Consider the following 7,980-nt stretch of genomic DNA (forward strand, 5'->3'; position numbering starts at 1 on the left):
GTGTCTCTTCTGTTGAAGAGTCCCTGCAGTGTGCTCTGTGGTTTGGCAGCTGAATTTCTTAGACTGCCTGTATGGTGCTGTCAGGGGTTCTTGCACAGGACTTGGTGTAATGCAATGCCATCCCATCCCCCAAGAGAAACTTACTCTCCCATCCCCTAAGAGAAACAAGAAGCTTGCATATCTGCGTGACAGGACTCAAAGGGAAGGAGAACAGGAACAAGTGGACAAGACTGAGGGAGGAATGAGCAGCCTGAAGGGAGATGGGCGGTGGGAGTGGGGGTGTGTAACGTACAGTGATGAAGGTCTTCATGGATATGGGGAATCTGTGAGGGAACGCAGGAGGAGGAGGAGTCACTGCTGGGACAGTACTTACAATGTGCCAAGAAGTGTCTTTTGGCTCCATGCTCTCAAACAAGAATAAGGGAAGTGGAATCTTTCAGAGTTGGGAACAAAGCACTTGGTGACATTAAAAAAAGTTTATTTTTTAAAAAAAAGAAAAGCATAGCAATGTAGAACTACCACAGAGGATCCCCAAGGAGAAGGGTGGAAAACAGGGAGGACAGGGAAAAATGGAGACGTAACCAAAGGAGCATGGGTGGGATAAGCATAGGGCAGGGAGGAGAAGCGTTAGCAAGCTGAGAAGCAAGCAAAGCAAAGCTCTGTTAGGGAAAGGCTGTTGCCATTGCTAATGTTTTGCATATTCTGCTTACCGTTCTGAATAGTCTGATGAAGTTACAAGAACTTAATATAAGATAGCTTTTCTAGCATTTTTTTATCAAATAATTTTTCTACCTGTATCCCATAAAGAACATGCTGCTCCTTTGGCTGTTAATCTGTTCAGTGTGCAAAGCTGCTGAAAAATGTGTTGCTAGCTGCTTCCAATCCTTTACTGCTGCAGCGAGGAAGGGTAATGACAGTCAGTTGCACCTTTCTTTGCCATATACAAAGCCTCTGTCTACTCCCAACGTGTATTTAGAAAGACTTGAGTTGGGAGTACAATCCACAGCAGATGGAAGCCCTGCAGTGTCAAGCTGGCAGGTGTCAGTAAGTAATCACACCAGGTAGGTAGTAATTACACCAGAATGTTGTAACAAAGAAGTAGCATGGCCTTAAATTCAATTTCAGGTAGGGCAAATAAAATGGCAAGAGCAAATGGAGGGATTCAAAAAAGGCAACAAGAAACGCTGTGCAGAACACTGTGTACTGTGGAGTGCAGAGCAGCTTGCAGCAAATACGAGCCAAAGCATTCAAAGTTCGCACCATAGACACCTGATCCGGATGCTGGAGTGATGAAGAGGATTCGATTTGCCCTGCCTCAGCACCACCCTCTGTCGTGAGGGTGAGAGGAGGATTTCAAACAGATTTTTACCTTCTATGGAAGAACAGAGCAAAAAGCGCTGAAGAAGGGAAAATGGAGCACATGGGTAGGTGAAGATTGAACTGGAATGATCCCTGTTAGAACAAACTTGCAAGGGGTTCTTCAGCTCCTGTAATCTGTAGAACAATGCTGGCTGTTCTCCTGGGCTGGCTTCTGCTCCTAGTCGAAGGTCCAGGCACATACAGAATGATGTTTCAGAAGTTCTTCGGTGTGGAATGCTGCTGACAGACACAAGAATTAAGTAGTTCTCTTTGTGTGGGTGTTTGGGGGCTCATGCTTAGCAAGGCTTCACTTGGCCATTATTAACGGGTGAACTTCGCTGTTTGCTTCCTTGTTCGTGGTTTTGGTGAGAAGCAGGACAGCAGAAGCACTCTGAGGAGATGGGGTTGTCAGTGTGCTGCCTCCCTGCCAAACAATATGCATTGTATTCAGCAGACTTCTAACATGCAAGATGAAACCTGAAAGGACAGCTCATCCAAGTTGCTCAGGAAGCTAATTTAAATTATAAGCCTCTTCAAAGGTTTAAGATTGCAGCTGCTAAATCTGTTTATTTCTCCTGTATGAAACAAACTGAAGTACATAGCTGTGAATTTTGAGCACCGGCCAAAACCTTGCTGGCTTTGGAAAGAGGAATACTGTGTTTGTGAAACAACTTACGTAGAAAGTAGAATCAAAATGCCTCAAAACCCAGGGAAATCAGGAGAGCTAGTTGTAGTTGGTGCTTGTTAACGTGGGCATGTTGTGTGCTGTGAGGTGCTGAGTGTTCCCTAGCTTAGTGTTTGAGCTCGGTGCTTCCGTTGGGTTGGCTCCTCTCCCGATCTCTGCTAGCTGGGGCCAGTCAGTTTCATTATGAAGCTCAAAAATGCAAAGTGATGTTGACAGCCTTGCTAGTAGCTGTTAATGGAGTGCTTGACCCAGAGCCTTTCCCGTTGTCTTTGGTTCCAAGACTCCAGCTTCCTCCAGGCTTCTGGAATTTCTAAGGCAAAGGGTTCGTAAGACGTCATGTGGAAACTGACCGGCAGCAAAGCAGAACCAGAAACAGTAACCTGCAGCAGCAAGCAGCTGTGGTGTGTCATGGATCCTCCTTTCCTGCTGCATCCCTGCTCTGTCTGAATCCTAGCTGTGGTTCACCCAGCAAATCGGAGGTGTCGGGTTTGTTACAGGCACGTATGAACCATGAGAACCGGAACCTCACAACTGTTTCAATGGATTGAATTAAGGTTCTTGAAACACTGTGTGTTCTGTGTAATTTCACTCTGAGACTTTTTTGTATATTATGACTAAACTTGCCTCTCCTGTCTTCACCGGGTCACCATGAAACCAGGGATGAGTGCGGGGATTTTATTACCAATACCTTTTTTTTTTTTTTTTTTTTTCCCCCACAACTGTCACTTCACCATGGAAGCTGCTCTCCCTTTTCCTTCTCCCACTCCCCCACTTCCTCACCGGGCTTTTCTGCTGCCCCTACCAGCACGAGTCTAACACCTATTAGACCTGGCAGTTCCTTATCTGTTTCTGTGCCCACCTGCTGCAGCTGCTTCCCCACATGTGCAGGGTATGGGTCACTTTCAGACCTCTGTGTTTCTTTACTTGTGTGTGAGGCATCATGAGGAGCACACCCCCCATGGAGAGTTGAGCTGCAATTGTTCCCTGGTTTTTTACATCTAGAGATGGTAATTTCCTGGGACTGTAAAATCTTCCTAGGAATTCAGCTAAGGAGGAGAGCCAGAAGGGACTCCATTCTGTGGTCTGCTTTTCCTAATGCAGGCAGCTCTTCTCAGCCTGTCCTTGGCCTTGTGGGCTCCACAGTAAGTGTTCTTCTCCATCCTGCCGGGAGAGGAGGAGGGGAAGTGATGGGGAGGCAGCTGCCCTGAGCCAGCCCTTCTGATGGCAGGCAGGACTGTGGCCAGCACAGCTCTGCCAGAAGAGACAGCTGCAGTCCCTGCTGGAGAGGGGGCAGGAGCTGGGGGGTGAGAAGCATCAACCCTCTACTGTGCACCCCTCAGGGTGGGTGGCAGCTGCATTTCTCACTTCAATAAAATGAACCTGACCAGTGGAATTAATAATCGGATGTAATCATGTTCCTTTATTTTGATAGCCATCTGCTGGAAGAAGGATAGGTTCGTAGGCATTTCACAGGTTTTGGGTTGGGTTTTAGGTTTTTGGGTTGGGGTTTTTTGTGTTTTTTGTGGGTTTTTTTTTGTTTGTTTGTAACAAAACCTGTGCCACTAATCATTTTGCATGTGTTTCAGTGTTTTGTGTGTGAATGCTGCAAAAAAAGGGGCTGGTTTTGGATGTCTGAATTCATAGAGCTGATGATGCCTGAGGAAAGACTCACAGCTGTCTATGGGGCTGGAAGAGCAGCAGAGGCACCCAGCTCATCTCCCCAAGCTTTGCTGGGGAACATGCTGTGCCACTGGTGCCGTTTCAAGCCGGGGCACTGCTGCTGGTTTTCCCCCTCCAGGAGCCCACAGGCTCAACCACTGCTGCTTTTTAACTGCTACCCCAGTTTAACAGGGCATCCACTACTTGAAGCAGGAGCAAGTAATCTACCTTGCTGTTGGTCATCTTTAGAGCTGGAGAAAAGGGGGAGACGTGCACTACAGGAGTCACTGAACTGGGGTGCGTGGGGATGTGACTGAAAACTGCGTAGGAGAGCAGAGGGCTAAGGAGTAAGCAGGGAGATCACAGGGCTGTGGACTGGAAATGCCGGGCTATGGTGAATAGATGTGACCCTCGGTACACATGTGCAAGTATTTAGAGTGCAGATACTCAGACATAGTTGCCTGCAACAAAGGGAGGAAGAATAAACTCGGGAGCCAAAGCTTCTTGGTGGCACAGTCTGCTATACTGTCCCAATACTTGCTTGAAGCCCCCAGTAAATGAAGCTGTGCCGACTGTTCAGCCCAGGCTGCTTCACCTACGCTGAGGTGGTTGAGCCATCACCTGCTCCTGGGTGGCTGTGAAGGATGCTTGCCTGCACTGTCAAGCACAAGGCTTAGAGGTGGCACCCTTGACACATGCTCTCATAGAAAAGATGCTCCTATGTCCCGCTACGTCACTAGTGCTCCTATGTCCCACCATGAATGCCGCAAAATTCATCTGGCTGGCATGTTAAATACCTAGAGTGCTGAATTAAGTTCTGCACTGGGAAGTTTCCTGCCCAAAGAAAGATGCCAGCAACTTCAAAGCAAATTTGACCTGGCATGCAGGAAGTAGACCTTCCTACATTCAGCCTAACTGACAGAAATTCACACAGATTTGATACCAAGACCTTAAAAGCTAACTTTGAGTTTTACCTGGAGGACTAGTTGGAAACTGCATCTTTAATATGATCAAGTGTCTTGTGTATGGTAAATAAAATCAGATGAGCTTCAGCTTCTACTTCTGTTGCTGTCAAGTGTAACATGTCTGCTTCAACTGAGAAATGATAAATGCAGTTCTTTAATTTCAACGCTATGCAAATACTATTAGAAGATTACTCCTGATGCTGGAAGATCAGCATCAGCTGGAAGATTAGCATAGGGTGGAAGATCTATTGCTGTGATCCACGGTGGCATGTAATACTTCTTACTCTTCTCCGCAGACAGACTGAAAAGCTAATGCATTTCCCAAAGGCACTTTTCCTAGCACAAGCATTTGTTGTTTGTGCAGAAGCATACAAAGAAGGAGATGGTAAAAGACCATGCACAGGTCTGCAGAACATGGGTGACCTTTGCATCCCTTAATTGGATGAAGGCTGCATCATTTTTAATGATCCCTGCTGGAGAGTGCACAGGAGAAGGCACACACACCCCTGCAGCTCCCACCTGTGCCACCCCTACACTTTCTCCCGGGGAGTCCCTAGGGTTCAGTGTGAGCAAAGCCAAACATTTTTCTTCTTCTCTTTTCTTGGAAATAGCTTGAGTCCTGTGCAAGAAAATTCCCTGCAGCCTGTATAGGAGAGCTTGTGGAAAGGGCACGTAGGTGCGAGGAAAGCATTATAGGTGGTGCCAGGGCCTGCCTATGTGGGAGCAGTGCTGCTGCAGGCCCTGTGTGAACCAAGCTGGGCCCAGGGGTGGGTCTGTGGGAGGCCATAGCCCTTTGTGGAGGACAGAGAGGGATTCTGTGGCATTAGCAACATGCTGTCTTCCCAGCAGGAGAGTTTAGTAAGAAACTTATGCTTTGCAGTTCTGCTTTTTGCTAAGGGGCAGAATAAATATCGAAGCGTTAGTAAGACCCAGCTGAGCTGTCTGAATAAGCCTCCAATAAATTGCATAATAAGTGAATTGAGTATTTCAGCTATTTACCCTGGTCCACAATTGATCTCTAGCAAATAACACATCCACTTAGCATCTTTCCTGCTTCCAGATATGCTAGTACGGACCGTTCAGCTCTAGAGGCATGGAGGATGAGGTGGAATGAGCCAGTTCCCTCCTTTCTGCTTGCAACATCACCATTTGCATAGTCACCAGGATTAGGCACATCCTGTGCAGCATGAGCCACTGCTGGCTAGCAGAAATACCTTGCTAGGCAGAACTGATTCTACTCCTGCTGCTGCAGATTCAGCACTGAAATCTGACAAGGGAGCTGGCTTAACATCACTGCAGGGAGAACTGTTTGCAGGAGCTTGCTCTGTGGCTTGCAGGGGCTGCTGCAGGGAGCAAAGTGGCTCTGGGATGCTGGGTACCTGCTGCAGTCTCAGACCTCTGACATCAGGGCAGATATTTTGGAAACACATCATATGATGCCTGGAAATCTGCACATTGCTTCCCCAGGGACTCTGTCCTACACCACCTGCCTTGTGTGGTCTGGGCCTCTGGAACAGGGTCTTGGTGCATTTGCTCTTGTGGACGGATCAGACCTCAGGGTTTCTGGAAAGTTCCCTGATAATACTGTGATGGTGTGAGTCTGAAGCATTGGAACAGCCAACCATGCAAACACAGGTTCAGAGTCAGAGAGAGGATCTGCCCTTCTCCAGAGGCTCATGTCATGGCAACGTACCCTTTTGTGCCATGGGGCAAGGGACTGAGTGAAAGGAATTGGGTGCCATCTGCCAGCCCTGCGGAGACACATGCTGTCCTGCTTCTGCTGCTTCCCCATGCCATACATCATGCTGGGTGGGGCAGGACACCAAAGGAACCTATCCACTTCTGTGTGCCCTGTAAATCCTGTCCCAAATGCCTAGGAGAGGGAGGTGATCCCTGCTCTTCTTCCCGTCACAACAGCTACAAAGCATGGGACATGTTTTCCTCATGATCCCAAGTTGCATTTCTCAAGTCTTCTACGTGCCCTTCTGCAACAGACACATCTGTGCCTAACACAACAGCACAAGAGGCTCTGCTGTTCAGTCTGGTCCTTCCTCAGTGCTGCAGAGGGGCTTGCACTTCCCACAGGCTCCCCTCCTGCTCCCCCTGCATCCAACGATTGCTCTGAGCCACAGGGCACCTTCTAATGCTTCCCACTGTCTGCCTGAGGAGCTGCCCGGTGGCTGGGCCTGAGGTGGTGAGGTCTGTGCCTAGAATGAGTGTGCTTTGGCCCCAGAACAGGTTTTAGGTATGTACTTTGGAGTCCTGATGCTTGTCTGCATGAAAGGCTTGATGGGTTACAAATGATGTAGAGCCCTGGTGCAATGCACCCCATCTGTTGGGTGGTGGGAACTGGCTAACGTTTCCTTTCTGTCACCCGCACAGCATGATCTGCCCTCTCCTCTCTCCCTTCCTTTATTCCAGAGTGCACAAAGACTTAATTTGCTAGTGAGGAGGCGTGCTGGGTATGCAGATCACGCTGTGGTGCGCACAGCCCATGTTGCTGCTGGGAAGGCTTTAGGAGCTGTGAAATGAGATAAGCCCAAGAGCCTTACACTGGGTATCAGTGGACAAAAGAATCAAAAGTAAGGGTTCTGCATAACAACAACAAAGATGTATTAATTCTGATGTTAGATGGTTCATGAAATAATTAGCGTTTCCAAGTGTGTCCTAATTTCAGACAAAAGTTAAAATACAACAAGATGAACAGAAAATGATGGGTTATGCTTTTGGAACAAGGCACTTTAATTGAGCCAGATGGGCCCAGATGTTTCCTCCCACTCACTGAAATGATCACCTATTCAGAGAGAAATGTTGTGGGAGAAACTGTAACAAAGATGCAAGAGGAAATTTTCCGCAAGCAATGATTACATTAAAGAGGCTTCAGGCAGCTCTTACTGCTCTAGTGAGGCTAATTGTGTATGAAAATAGGAACATTTGAAGGTTGACTTAAAGAGGTGCTTACTGCTGCTCACACTTCACTTTGCATTTTCATTCAAGAAAGATTCTATAATCAGTTTCCTCTCTCATCAACTGGCTTTGACTCCAGGTTTCCTTTTGGTCATCTGCTCTTTCTGTTCTTAGTTAATGCAAGCAGACCTCCCCTCTGTGTTCCAGCTTTCCTGATAAGTTTGATAACAGTGTCTATTTTTCTTCTAATCCATTTTTAGAGTGTCAGTTTGAAGTTGCACCTGCAACGTTTGTTGTATCACTGCAGCTTTTGACCTGATCAACCTAACCAGAGATCTTTGAAGAGTGTCTCACACTGTGAAGGTCTCCCTGCTTCCCTGCACGTGCATTTGAAGCTGCTGAGGG

The sequence above is a fragment of the Falco punctatus genome (genome assembly GCF_963210335.1).
Source record: "Falco punctatus genome assembly, chromosome: Z".
NCBI classification, from domain to species: Eukaryota; Metazoa; Chordata; class Aves; order Falconiformes; family Falconidae; genus Falco; species Falco punctatus.